Source organism: Choloepus didactylus, chromosome 1, assembly GCF_015220235.1.
Source record: "Choloepus didactylus isolate mChoDid1 chromosome 1, mChoDid1.pri, whole genome shotgun sequence".
NCBI lineage: Eukaryota > Metazoa > Chordata > Mammalia > Pilosa > Megalonychidae > Choloepus > Choloepus didactylus.
In genome coordinates, this window is record NC_051307.1 from 15835164 (window position 1) to 15850482 (window position 15319).

Consider the following 15319-nt stretch of genomic DNA (forward strand, 5'->3'; position numbering starts at 1 on the left):
GAGTTGGTTCTCCTACTTTCTTGAGCATTTCTGAATGTCAGCTAGACACTTGTTTCTTCCAGTAAAGCAGGGTACCACTGGAATGTTGCTTGGATTTTAATTGAGTTTTCTTTGGCTGGTGAAAAGCTTGAGGTTCTGCTTTCAAAATAACCAAACTAAATGATTTACTTAAATGTGAAAGTGAGCAGTCACTTATAAGTTTAATTTTCAGAGCAATGAAATTACGTATGAAACTTATGAAAAGGTAGATGACATCCGTGAAGCTATTAAGAATTGACTTTGAAAAAATGTAAATATAAAATCACTAGGGCTTTTCTAAAAACACTGAAAGCCAAATTCAACCTTGGTATTCAAATGTAACTTTGAGAGCTGGGATCACACTTTAGCCGCTTCATAGGCCTCATTATTAGCTCCTTTCTTTAAAGAGGAATTTTGAAATATTTAACCAGCATCTGTCTAGTTTCCCAGAAGTGAGCCATGGATGAGACTGCCTGTGTTATGGGCATTTAGCAGCAGCTAGAAAAATAAACTACAAATAAACAAATCCGGGTGGGGAGGGAGAGTGTTAATACACTGGTAATAGTTCACTGAAAAGTGACCACCGGACACACTTTCTTGAGTAAATAATTAAAAACAATGCAAAGTAAGCCAAAATGAAAAACATACAAACCGATGCTCAAAATATAGCATTGAAACCGTGACTTAAATAAACCTTTCGGTCATCCATGTTTGTGGCAATTCGTTCTTAGAGAGCATGTGTACAAAACCAGATGTATTGTTAAGAACTAAAATTTCAAGTGCTGCCTTCGAGCCTCCCAGGACCCCAAAGTCCTAGCCATGAGTTCCCCTGCTCTTGCCAGATAGGCCCCCCACCCAGCAGGAAAGGCTCCCCACCCGGCTAGTTCTCCCATCAGCTGGACTGGCTGCACTCCACTCGGTCCTCAGCCTCATGGATAGTCTACCAGCCCACAGAATTGTTCAAACAAGCCAGTCACGTCCTCCGTGGGAGCCAGGGGCACCCCATCCTCTTGTTACTACAAAGCCTGCCTCCCACAGCCCCTGCTGGTTCCCTCTGCTCCCAAGTGCAGGTCACCGGTGTCCTTCTCCCCAGGGCTGTGAGTATATGTGACCGCCATCCATCGCATCTGTCCAGTGTCAGGTTTGTGTGTATATGAGTTAGGGTTCTCTAGGGAAACAGAACCAACAAGAGATATCTGTAAATATAAGACTTTATAAAAGTGTCTCACGCAACTGTGGAAACACATGAGTCCAAATTCTGTAGGGCGGGATGCACAAGTCCAAATTCTGCAGGGTAGGCAATGAACTGGCAACTCCGATGAAGGTGTTTGGTGAATTCCCCAGGAAATGCTTCGCTGGCTACTGAAGAAGAATTGAAGGTCCTCTCTCTTTCTCACTTAAAAGTCTTCAACAGATTGGATTAAATCCAGCTGATTGAATTCTCTCATTGTGGATAACACGCCCTCCGTTGTTGTAATCAGTCACAGTGCAGCCAATTGACTGATGAGTTAATAGACCAGCCTTCTGGTTTATTAACCAGCCACAAATGTCCTTGCAGTAACGGTGAGGCCAGTGCTTGCTTGACCAGACAGCTGGGTGCCATCACTTGGCCAAGTTGACACATGAACCTAACCATCACAGTGTTTGGCCACTTTGTACTATTTAGGGTGGGGAATCCCTGTTTCACTAATAGGGTGAATAGGAGGCGGTCAGAGCACAAGGGCACTGTGTGTAGATATGAATGCACTGGTGTAGAAAAGGGGAAGGGAGCTAACCTTTGTCAAACGCTACTGGGTGCCAGGAGTATACCTAAGTCTTACTGAATCCTGACGACAGTGTCGTTGGCTTTTATTACCATCATCTTACATATGGAGAAACCAAGGCTTGGATCTATCCTGTGATGTCACCCAGGGGCACTCAATTGTCCAGTGTCCAGAACCTTCCAGAACAAGGACACTGACATTACTGGGTGCTCCCCCCCCCCCAGTTGTGGGCCTATTATTTTTAAGTGAGTCCCAACAATTAAAATGTAAGTAGCATCAAAAGTTCTTATTTCTTTAGTTCAAACTTCTTTTGTTTCCACGGTACCAAACAAGAAACAGAAGGCTGCGGATGAGGAAACATGATCGGGGATAACCCAGGCGCCCCTTTCAGTCAAATAGTACTGTGCTTTTCTTTTAAACCACTGAGGATTTTCTCCTTGGGAGAATGCTCTCGGCGTGTAATTAATGTGCTGCTCCTGAAGCACTTTTTCTCCATGGAGGGCTGGATCGAGTTTGAGGTTTCTTCACTTAAAAAGCAGCAACAGCAAATGGCAAACTTGGGGGCAGAACTCAGCTGAGCTCTTTTCCCATTCTGTTTTCTTTTTTATGGCTCTGCTGTGACCAGAGAATTATAAAAAGCTCCCATAGCTCACAGTCAGTCAAATATCTCATTCCTCTTCTAGAAAGTTGCACGTACCTGGCTGCGACAGCTCCTTCAGGGGCGACCTGTTCATGGTTCAGTCTTATAAACAACAAAGAGGCACACGCCTTTCAGGGACAGAAAACATTGTTTTTCTGCCTTAGCTTCTTCTCAACATTTTGGGGGGAAAAAGACTGGAATTTAATTTTGTGTCAAATCTTAGCATCACACAAGTTTTGAAGAACTTTAAGGTCAGCTGGAAGATTGTTTCTGGGAATCTAAGATTGCATAAATGGTTTCAAGTTTAAGTTCAGGTAAAATATCCTTCCCCCTGTCCCTGGCTCTTGCCGCGCCACCAGAAAATAGAAGAGTGCTTGGTGGTTATTTTAGTAAAATACAACCCAATCATTATTAATAATAGTACGTAATATTTGTGCTGGGAATTAATTTCCAAGGTTGGCCTGAAAGCAAGTGTGAAGAGGTGATACATTGCAATTGAAAAAAGCTTGACTTCTTTAAAAAAAATAAGTCCCTCTCCTGTCCCTTTTATTGAAGTATTACATTTGTATATTAAGAAAAAAATTAAAATTATTCATAATCCCACTGCATGGATATAATTGCTATTAATATTTTGGGAAGATTTCTTACCAGAGCAAGTAGGTAAGTGATTATTTACTTACACAAGTAAAATTATCATGTTGGTATTATGCTAACAGAAGGAATCTGGATTTCTTACTTAGAGCCAAGGAATGTTTCCTTCTGGAAACCGATCCTCATGGTGTGAAGTGGGAATGATTATTGAGACGCTTGGGGAAAAGCAAACAGCCTTGAGATTGGAGATTCCTAATTCTAATTCCTTCTTCCTCTATCCATGGCTCCCAAAACTCATTGCTGCCTCTTCCTGACAGAAGCAACATCAGAAAAAAAAATGCTTTTAACTCACGGAAGTCACTGGAGGTGGTGCCATTTCTAGGATGCAAGAAAGACTTGGGGACACTGATATCTGAGGAAGGGAGGTGTTTCGGTTTGCTAAAGCTGCCGAAATGCAATATACTAGAAATGGGTTGGCTTTTAACAATGGGGATTTATTAACTTACACTTTACAGTTCTTAGCCATGAAAGTGTCCAACTCAAGGAATCAACAGAACGATACCTGGACTCTGAAGACAGGCTGCTGGCATCCGGGACACCTCTGTCTCATGGGAAGGCACATGGCTGGTGTCTGCTGGTCCTTCCTTCCCAGGTTCTGTTGCTTCAGCTTCTGGCTTCAGTGGCTCCCTTTCTCAGCTTCTCTGGTGTTCTGCTCGGTGAGCTTCTCTTACTTTCATCTCTTAGCTTTTATCCTCTTAAAAAGGACTCCAACAAGAGTATTAAGACCCACCCTGAGTGAGGTGGGTCACATCTCAATCAAAATAACCTAATCAAAAGGTCCCACCCACAACAGGTCTGCACCCATGGGAATGGCTTAAAAGAACATGGCCTTTTCAGGGGTACACAACAGCTCAAACCACCATAGGAGGGGCAACATGAGCTGGAAAAACAAGGGCATGGTGGAATGGTATTGGAGGGCAACTGAGGAAAGTGTAAGGGGGCAACAGAGAGGGAGTTGGGGGATGAAGCAGGAAAAGCCAATGTGGCAGAGACAAGGTTTCCCCTGTCCTGCACATTTTCTAGCTTGTTTGCAGCAAGGCAGGGTCATGGGACCAGCTCTGGTTAAAGTGGGTGGAAGTAAAGAAGAGTTGGTGTAGGCACGTCCAGCTGCCTCATCCCTCCGCCAGGGATCCTGGAGATCTCGCGTTACAGTTGGTGCAGCCCATGTTCCTGAGTGACCTTGTGGACATGTGGTAATGAGAGCTTGAAACAAACTTTAGTTGTATTAAACCATGGAGATTTGGGGGGTTGTTTGTTACTATAGCATAACCTATGGTATGCTGACTAATTTAGCCATGCTGATTCCCATAATGGAGGTGGGAATTTTGCTTTCCTGGTCTTGCTTGTGGGCAAAGTGCCAGTGTGACCCAATGGGAATCCACTGTGAGGCTTTGTGAAATGGCTTTCCTGCCCTAGGGGAAAGAGATGACTGAGGAGACCCTGCTTTTCTCTCTCTTTTCTTGTCAGATTCTGCCACATGTGGATCTGTTGCTTGGGGGTCACTGCAGCCTCTTTGTGACCATGAGGGGAGACATCACAAACATGTTAAGGGTGGCAGAGCAGAGAGATGGAAGGTGCCCAGGTGGCTCCCTGCCTCTGTATTTCTGATCAAGTCAGGTTAAGAACATCCTTCCCATTTAGCCACTTTTAATTGGTTCTCCTACTTGCAGTCAAAGTATCCTAGCTGTCCATTTAACAGTTGTGTATTAGTAATACAATAATTAATGTTATCATTTCCCCCTAATTATCAGGAATAAAATTTTACAGTTTTCCTATCTATGAAAAGCCCAATTTAGAAAATATATTTAGGGGCAAGGGTTATTCCCAAAGGATTCTTGTTCTTAAGAGTCGTTTCCAGTAGCAATTCCCTGTGGGCATCTAAGTGATGAATTGTAAGTGAAAGCATTAGGAGCCATCTGAGGTTTAATGATTTCAGTAATGATAACACATGTATTAGGCTTAATCCATTTTGGTTGTCACATCAAAGGCAGCCATTACTGCTATTATACTTACGGTGAGATGTGCTGTACTTTTTGAGCAAAGATTCCATTGCAGATACACAGGCTGGAGGACATAGGTGCTGTACCTGTCAGTCTAGGAGAAGCTATGCCTCAGGAACATACTGGCTGTGATGGTTAGGTTCATGTGTCAACTTGGCCAGGTAATGGCACTGGCCTAACCGTTACTGCGAGGACATCTGTGACTGCTTAATAAACTGGAAGGCTGGTTTATTAAGTCATCAGTCAATTGGCTGCAGCTGTGACTGATTATGTCAACGAAGGGCGTGTCTTCCACAATGAGAGAATGCAGTTAGCTGGATTTAATCCAATCAGTTGAAGACTTTTAAGCGAGAGAGATAGAGGACCTTCCCTTCTTTGGCTGACCAGAGAAGCGTTTCCTGAGGAGTTCGTCGAAGTTGCCAGTTTGTTGCCTGAAGAGTTCATTGAGCATCTTCATTGGAGTTGCCAGTCTGCTGCCTGCCCTACAGAATTTGGACTCATGCATCCCCACAGTTGCGTGAGACACGTTTGTAAATCTTATATTTATAGATATCTCTTGTTGGATTCTGTTTCCCTAGAGAATCCTAACTAATCACTGACAAACCTGATAACCTCTGTGGCTTGCAGTAACATCAAGGTTTGTTTCTTGCTCCTGCCCATCTGGAGTCAGCTGCAGCTTCAGTTCAGAGGCGGAGGCAGCAGGTTCTGTCTGGAACATCGCTGGTCGTGTGGCAGAAGGGGAGAGGCTGTCCATGAACTGGGGGCTGGCTTTTAAAGCTTGTGTCTAACAGTGGCACCTGTCACTTTTGCGATTGCAGGGAGAGGGGCACCACAAGAGGAAAATCAGATTTGGTGAAATATAATACATTCTGCCACGGGCACTGAGTTGGGATGTTTGAAGACCTTCAAGTTAGCCAGTTTCCTAAGCAGGTGTCATTCCTTGCAGGTGGTTTGGCTAGTTGTCCCTCAGCAGCCATTCTCTTTTTCTCTGCTAGCAATATAATGCCCAATTTTTAGCTGGACTTGTGGCTGCCCAGATTAAACCCTCCCTTCCCCAGGCTCTCCTGCAGCTAAGTGGGGCTGCATATCTAGCTTTTTGGTCAATGGAAGGTGAGCCAGCATTTGTGATCCAGATCATGCTCTTCGAAGGATGGGCCATATCCCCCCTCCTCTTCCCTCTTCCTACGTCCTTTTGGTTGAAATCCAGACATGGCAGTGAACCATGTTGGACCTTGGACAAGAGTGACATTCTTGGGATAAGTCTGTACCTCCTCAAGACCTTCTACCACTGAGCCAGCCTGTACTTTTACATGAGAGAAATAGATTTGGAATCTTCTAAGCCACTGGTATTTCGGGTTTCTATTACAGCAGCCTCACTTGTCTCCTACCCAATACACTCCTGTTTTTGTAAAACTCAGCTGGCATTAAACAATAGCAAGGAAGGAAACGAGCTTATATTTAGTAATAAAGATGCCCAACTGCTGACGCCACTTGTGGGAATACTCTTAAGATAGGACACCTGTTCCTTAACTTGAAAAACTCAGCCAAAGAGAGTGAGAGGTGACTTTCCCTATTAGACATGACAGTTTTCAAAGTAAGGGCTTGACCTCTTTAGCTGTACTTTTTCCATTTTTTTCCCACAGTTATCCTTCCTGTAGAAAAGCTTGTTCAGGAGGGTGAGCTGAGGAAAAACAAAATATGGACCAGCGGGTCTCCAAGCAATGCCTGAGCCCTGGGTCTGAACAAACAATTCATAAGGCTGTTTACTCCTCATTCTGTACCCATTCCTTTGCCTTTTGCAGAGGCCATTGGTGACATTGGCTGAATACTAGGCTTCTAGCTTAATTTTCCTGTTGTCCTGGCATAATTTTTCCTGTTAGTTTTTCTTCCCAGTGGAGGTGTCAAATCAGATTCATCTCATGTGTCAACTCATATATTGGAAGTGGCTACTGGGGCCCTATATTGAGAAGGATTCTGCATTTGCATGTTTTAGTTCAGGTTTCCAGAAGCACAACCTGAGGTAGGGATTCCGGGGTACATGGTTATTGAGCGGAGGTGCTCCAGAGAAAATGAGGGAGGGAAGCCAGACAGGGCAGGGAAAGGGGCTACCCAAAAAATACGGTCTCGATTGCAGCCTGGCTTTAGCCTCATCCCACAGGGGGCTCCAGAGCTTGAGCTACACCTAAGAGTTGCTCTCACCCTGAGGTAAGGGGACTGGACGTTTGTACCCCTTGTCAGTCAGTTATTGGTTGTAAGTGCCTTAGGCGAGGCAGCTCCTTTTAGGCTGTGGGGAATTCTCTGGAGACAAGAGCATCTGGGAGCTCTAGCAGTCAGCCTTCAGAGCAGCTGGCAGATGGGTGCACTTGCAGGTAAAAGGGCTCATGGCGGGGTACCAGCTACATTTACTATGCTGCCATCACATTCAGAGAACAAGTGTCAGGAACCATTAGCAATGACTTCCATGGGCATTGGGGCCATCTCTGTAGAGACTCGTGCTGGGAAGAGAAGAATGGCTGAAATAGGTGCTGCCCCATGTCAACAGCTCTAGTGAAGAGTTTTGTTAGGAAGAGGATGGAAATTATAGACCAAGATCTGCATTATGGCTCAACTATTGCCTTATAAATTGAGAGCCGGCACAGCCTTCTTCTTATTCTTTTTTTAATTTTAAATTCAGTTTTACTGAGATACGTTCACATTCGATTCAGTCATCCATGGTGTATAATCAACTGTTCACAGCACCATCATATAGTTGTGCATTCATCACCCCAATCTACTTTTGAACAGTTTCCTTATACCAGAAAGAATCAGAATCAGAATAAAAAATAAAAACTAAGAAAAGAACACTCAAATCATCCCCCTCCCATCCCAACCTATTTTTCATTTAGTCTTTGTCCCCATTTATTTACTCATCCATCCATACACTGGATAAAGGGAGTGCGATCCACAAGGTTTTCACAATCACACTGTCACCTCTTGTCATCTACATTGTTATACAGTCAGCTTCAAGAGTCAAGGCTACTGGGTTGGAGTTTGGTAGTTTCAGGTCTTTACTTCTAGTTATTCCAATACAATAAAACCTAAAAAGTGTTATCGATACAGCGTGTAAGAATGTCCACCAGAGTGACCTCTCAACTCCATTTGAAATCTCTCAGCCACTGACAGCCTTCTTCTTGAAGACTTGGGAGCAGAACCTGATGGTAAGATCCTTTGGTGGCAAGCAACAGAGTTCATCCCTGGAAAACTTCACTATATTAGTACTATGGGAAAGAAATGGAGGGAGCTTGTGGGATCAAAGAAAGATCCTAGGACTGGACAGAAATTAGGGCCACTTTCCAGGAACCTCACAGCAGAACCATATGAGCTGCTCTCTAGAGTGGAGCCATAATCTCAGCTCCTGCCACCTTCATACTCTCTCTCTAAATATCAAGAAATTGCAAGAATATTAGAGAGTTCCCATAGATAACCAGTTTCCCTTACTGGTAACATCATTATGGCCCATTTGTTACATCTAATGAACAGATATTGCCACATTATTATTAACTAAACTCCACGGTTTATTCAGATCTCCTTAGGGTGTGTGTGTGTGGGTGTGTGTGTGCGTGTTTGGTCTAGCAAACTTCCCCTTTATCCATATTCAAATATATAATTCAATACTGTTAGTTATGTTCACTATGTTGTGCTACCATCACCACCATCCATTACCAAAAGTTTTCCATCACCCCAAATAAAAGCTTTGTTTCAATTTAAGCATTAACTCCCCAATCCCTACCCCCACTCTGGCCCCTGGTAACCTGTATTCTAGATTCTGACTCGATGAGTTTGCTTATTCTAATTATTTCATATCACTGAGATGATCCAATATTTGTCCTTTATGTCTGGCTTATTTCACTTAATATGAGGTCTTCAGGGTTCATCCATGTTGTCGCATGTATCAGAACTTCATTCCAATAATATTCCACTGTATGTGTATATCACATTTTGTCCATTTATCAGTTGATGGACACTTGGGTTGCTCCCATCTTTTGGCAATTGTGAATAATGCTGCTATGAACATTGGTGTGAAAATATCTGTTTGAGTCCCTGCTTTCAATTTTCTTCTGGGCAGATACGTAGCAATGTAGACCCCCTTAGTTTTTACCTAATGTCCATTTTCTGTTTCAGAGTCCCATCTGGGACACCTCATTACATTTACCCTTCATGTCTCCTTAGGCTCCTCTAGACTGTGACAGTTTCTGTGAAGTTCCTTGTTTTGGATGATTTTGATGGTTTTGAGGAGTTCTGGTCAGGTAGCCTACAGAATGCCCTTCACCTTGAGTCCCTTTTTAATTTTGGCCCAGTTCGAGTTGGGCGTTTCCTTCGTTAAGGCAGTTGGCTATGGGCAGGGGAAGGGTGGGGGCAGAACAAAGTCGTGGGGGAAGGGGAGAATCACTATGAACTGGGCAGCCACCCCAGGTTGTGCCTCCAACTCCAGAGAACGTATCAGTGGGACTCCCTTCAGAATTAGATGGCCTGAGTTAAACTCCCACCAAGATGGGAAACTTGGCATTCAGGGGAACTTACGTATTTGCATAATGTCAAAGCCACGTGGGCAAACTATCCATTACTTTATTACATGGTGCACTTAAAAAGCCATTAAATGATCTTACCAGCAACATAAAACCCTTATTTAAGCAAAATTAAAATATCGTGAATTGAATCTATTCACATCAAATACCTGGAGGGCAAGTGGGACATTTTTCAAAGTAAAACATTGACTGAGCACTCAAAGATTTTTTTATAACTGCATTAAATCATATCAAAACATCCAAAAGATATGCCATTTTCTTCTGTGATTTATAAATGAATCATTCCTTTTGTATAAATCAGAAAACATTTTCAAAATCAACATGAATAATATCCCAAATACAAATGTAATTTAAGCTTGGCTTAGGAAAAGGAGAATATGAAAAAATTACATCTCAGTCTAAAAAATAGACTATTTTGAAAAACCTCTATCAGAGGTGTCACTCATTTTCTTTCCATAGATTGTTCAGTGGTTCCTAAATTGATAAACAGAGAATTCAGCTCAATGCACAACACAACTTCAACAGCTCTGAATAAGACAGAATATTTCATAAGGCCCAAAATGCACAGAATGGCAATGTTACAATATAAATATGTCAAGCAGATTTGTAACAAAATAAGACAGTGAGAGCTGTCCTCAACAAATAGAGCTGTCCTGAAGATTGAGCATCCAAATAGATCTAAAACATCTTTGGAAAATTAAGTATACAAAGTGCCTTTACAGAAAGTAAGGTCAGATTGTACTTGGTTAAAAAATACTGCTCTAAACTCATGTTTTGTCTGTATAAGAAAACTTAACCCACTCTTATTTTCATATTTGCCAGTACTTAGTATTTTTCTCTTTGCCCCTGCATTGAACTGATCCAAGTGTGGAGTTCCTTTATTATAATTATTACTGGGCATTTTAATACCTAATAACCATTCTGTCATTACATAGTGGTTAAATAAGGGAATGCCAAACCCAGCATAGCTTCTGAAAAATGCAAAGCAAACAAGGATATGAGAAAACTCCTCCCTCCAAGCTATTTTACCATAAAAGAAACATAAACCTTTTCAGGCACAGAAATTTTTACAAACTATTATGTCACATTAGTTCAAAAGAAGTTCAGAATTCAGTTTGCTGTTGATCAAACCCATAAATAGGTACATACATCCAAGTTTCTGTACACAATTTGATAGTTAGTGTACTTGTAAAATGCAACCTAAAAGTAACAATTAATCCATATCATAATTAACTACCGCAAACATTCCTGTTCCTAACGACTGCACATTTCAAGTTCCAAAAAGCTTAAGACTGGGAAAATTCTAGTTACACATTTCCTGCATACCTCCGCCTTAAATTGAAGGAACTTTAGCAAATATTTATATTTAGAGCTTGCTCTATTTTTGTAGTCTTGAATTAAGAAAACCTAAAATTTCCATGTAACCTCAGAAAATATGTAAATAACTTTTGGCATTAAAAAGATGAATTTGAATCTTTCTCGATAAATTATCCTTAGTGTAATTATTAATTGAAATTAATGTGTCCTTATGCCCTGCTCCCTGGTGGCAGCTGTGTCTTCCAAACCATGTGCAGCTTTCAGAATAGTCAGTGCTCAGGTAAAAAGAAAATTTAATGGAGCAAAGCCCCCACAAAAAGTGATTTGCTCTAGGTTACATAATCCTCTAATGCAAGAACCAAAAATTCATATACACATACCCACACACACAAAACCAAAAAACAGTCTTGGTCTTCTAATCATATCAACTTGCATTTTCTAAAGACAAAGTAGTAGGAAATGTAAAGCCCATAAAGACCATGCCAGAGAATGTTACAAAAGAGTGCAGATAATTTTATCTGGGGAAAAAACAAATCCCCATTTTTCTAGGAAAAGCTTATCCTTTCCAAAGTTGAGTTTTTCCAAAATTCCAACAATGAAAAGTGCTATTGGCCTTCTCTAAGTACATTTTCTTAACTTGCATTAAAAAAATTTCAACACATTTTGCAACTTCAACACATTCTGCAATTTTGATTTTTGTTTATTGGATAACTTAGGTACCCAAAATGGTCAAAAAGAGAAATAAAAATTCTTACTGCACGATCTTTATAGACGTTTTATGTTAAAGTACTTTTTAAACATGTGCCCCAAATGGTAAAGTAAGAAACAGCCAAGAATCAATGATCAAGTTTAAGCAATTGTTGAGAAGAACACTGAGTGGTTCTTATCAGAACACATTTTATTCTGTGTACTTAAGTTTACTTTTTAAGCTTCCTTTCCACTTAAACATGCCAGTATGCCTGACGCTCCTTCTCCATTGCTAGTTGTTTTGATTGCTGTATCATTATTGTGCATAGCATCTTCTCCCTATCAACAAAGTAGCAAACACTCAAACTATAGTTTCCTACTGATTACAAGACACAATTAATTGTTATTTCATTTGTTTCTGTCTCCCTACCTCCACCGGAAGATTACAGAACAAATGATATGCAAGACCTTTGGTTGAAAACAACTGCTGAGAAAAATTAATCCCTAAATAGGTCATGTGTACAACAAAGAACTGAAGCACTTGCTTAACTGATCTGAACTCACTGAACTCATTGACTTGTGCCTTTATTCAGAAAACAAAGAATTCATCCGGGAAAGCAATTAAACTCTGGTTTATTTAAAGAAAGCTTGCTCTTTTGCAAACTGGACCATTATTTGTTTGCATAGGATATAATGGTTAAGTGAGCTTAGGTTGTTGGCCTAGTTGTGGCTATATTACACTTTTTTTTAAAATTCATTTTATTGAGATATATTCACATACCATGCAATCATACAAAACAAAGTGTACATTCGATTGTTTACAGTACCATCACATAGTTGTGCATTCATCACCAAAATCAATCCCTGACACCTTCATTAGCACACACACACAAATAACAAGAACAATAATTGAAGTGAAAAAGAGCAATTAAAGTAAAAAAGAACACTGGGTGCCTTTGTTTGTTTGTTTCCTCCCCCCGTTTTTCTACTCATCCATCCATAAACTAGACAAAGGGGAGTGTGGTCCTTATGGTTTTCCCAATCAGATTGTCACCCCTCATAAGCTACATTTCTACACAATCATCTTCAAGATTCATGGGTTCACCGGTTGTAGTTTGATAGTTTCAGGTATTTACTGCTAGATTCACTAGAATCTAAAAAGGGTTGTCTAAATTGTGCGTAAGAGTGCCCACCAGAGTGACCTCTCAGCTCCTTTTGGAATTTCTCTGCCACTGTAGCTTATTTCCTTTCCTTTCACATCCCCTTTTTGGTCAAGAAGATGTTCTCCATCCCACAGTGCCGGGTCTACATTGCTCCCTGGGAGTCCTATTCCACGTTGCCAGGGAGATTCACTCCCCTGGGTGTCTGATCCCATGTAGGGGGGAGGGCAGTGATTTCACCTGCCAAGTTGGCTTAGCCAGAGAGAGAGGGCCACATCTGAGCAACAAAGAGGCATTTGGGAGGAGGCTCTTAGGCACAATTATATGAAGCCTAGCCTCTCCTTTGCAGCAACAGTCTTCCCAAGGGCAAGTCCTGTGGTAGAGGACTCAGTCCATCAAACCACAGACCCTATGTCTGTGAGCACATTAGCAACCATCGAGGTGGGGAAGCCCAATACCCCTGCAGTCTCCACCAGCTCCTCAAGGGGGCTCTGCATATTTTTTTCATTGATTTTTTTTTTAAGTAACTCTTTTTTTTTTTTTAAATGAACTATATAAAAAATAAAAATAAATAAAACAAATTTAAAAAAACATACAATAAAAGAACATTTCAAACAGACCATAACAAGGAAGTAAGAAAAAGACAACTAACCTAAGATAACTGCTTTACTTCCAACACGTTCCTATTCTACCCCAAGAAAGTTACCTAATACAGCAACATTTCTGTGAACTTGTTCCTACTATACCCATCAGAAATCAACAGGTCATAGTCATTCCTGGGCATTCCCAGAACGTTAAATTTACCCCCAATAGCTTATCTGTTCTTATTGGATTATCATTCCCCTTTCCTTAATTGCTCTCTATCACTAGTTCCCCTACATTCTACATTATAAACCATTTGTTTTACATTGCTCAGTGTTCACATTAGTGGTAGCATATAATATTTCTCTTTTTGTGCCTGGCTTATTTTGCTCAGCATTATGTCTTCAAGGTTAATCCATGTTGTCATATGTTTCACGACATTATTCCTTTTTACTGCTGAGTAGTATTCCATCGTGTGTATATACCACATTTTATTTATCTACTCGTCTGTTGATGGACACTTGGGTTGTTTCCATCTCTTGGCAATTGTGAATAATGCTGCTATGAACATTGGCGTGCAGATATCTGTTCGTGTCACTGCTTTCCAATCTTCCGGGTATATACCAAGAAGGGCAATCACTGGATTGAAGGGTAACTCTATATCTAGTTTTCTAAGGAACTGCCAGACTGACTTCCAGAGTGGTGGAACCATTATACAGTCCTACCAACAATGAATAAGAGTTCCAATTTCTCCACATCTTCTCCAGCATTTGTAGTTTCCTCTTTGTTTAATGGCAGCCATTCTAATTGGTGTGAGATGGTATCTCATTGTGGTCTTAATTTGCATCTCTAAAATAGCTAGTGAAGTTGAACATTTTTTCATGTGTTTCTTGGCCATTTGTATTTCCTCTTCAGAGAACTGTCTTTTCATATCTTTTGCCCATTTTATAATTGGGCTGTCTGTGCTATTGTCATTGAGTTGTAGGATTTCTTTATATATGCAAGATATCAGTCTTTTGTCAGACACACGGTTTCCAAAAATTTTTTCCCATTGAGTTGGCTGCCGCTTTACCTTTTTGACAAATTACTTTGAGGTACAGAAACTTCTAAGCTTGAGGAGTTCCCATTTATCTATTTTTTCTTTTGTTGCTTGTGCTTTGGGTGTAAAGTCTAGGAAGTGGCCGCCTAATACAAGGTCTTGATGTTTCCCTACATTATCTTCTAGGAGTTTTATGGTACTTTCTTTTATATTGACATCTTTGATCCACTTTGAGTTAATTTTGCTGTATGGTGTGAGGTGGGGGTCCTCTTTCATTCTTTTGGATATGGATATCCAACTCTCCCAGTCCCATTTGTTGAAGAGACTGTTATGTCCCAGTTCAGTGACTTTGGGGGCCTTATCAAAGATCAGTTGGCCATAGATGTGGGGTTTTATCTCCGAATTCTCAATTCTATTCCATTGATCAATATGTCTATCTTTGTGCCAGTACCATGCTGTTTTGACAACTATGGCTTTATAACAAGCTTCAAAGTCAGGGAGTGTAAGTACTCCCACTTGGTTTTTCTTTTTTAGAGTGTCTTTAGCAATTCGAGGCATCTTCCCTTTCCAAATAAATTTGATAAGTAGCTTTTCCAAGTCTGCAAATTAGGTTGTTGGAATTTTGATTGTGATTGCACTGAATCTGTAGATGACTTTGGGTAGAATTGACATCTTAATGATATTTAGCCTTTCTACCCATGAACATGGAATATTTTTCCATCTTTTAAGGTCCCCTTCTATTTCTTTTAGTAGAGTTATGTAGTTTTCTTTGTATAAGTCTTTTTTTTTTTTTATCTTCATTTTATTGAGATATATTCACATACTATGCAGTCATACAAAACAAATCATACTTTCGATTGTTTACAGTACCATTACATAGTGGTACATTCATCACCC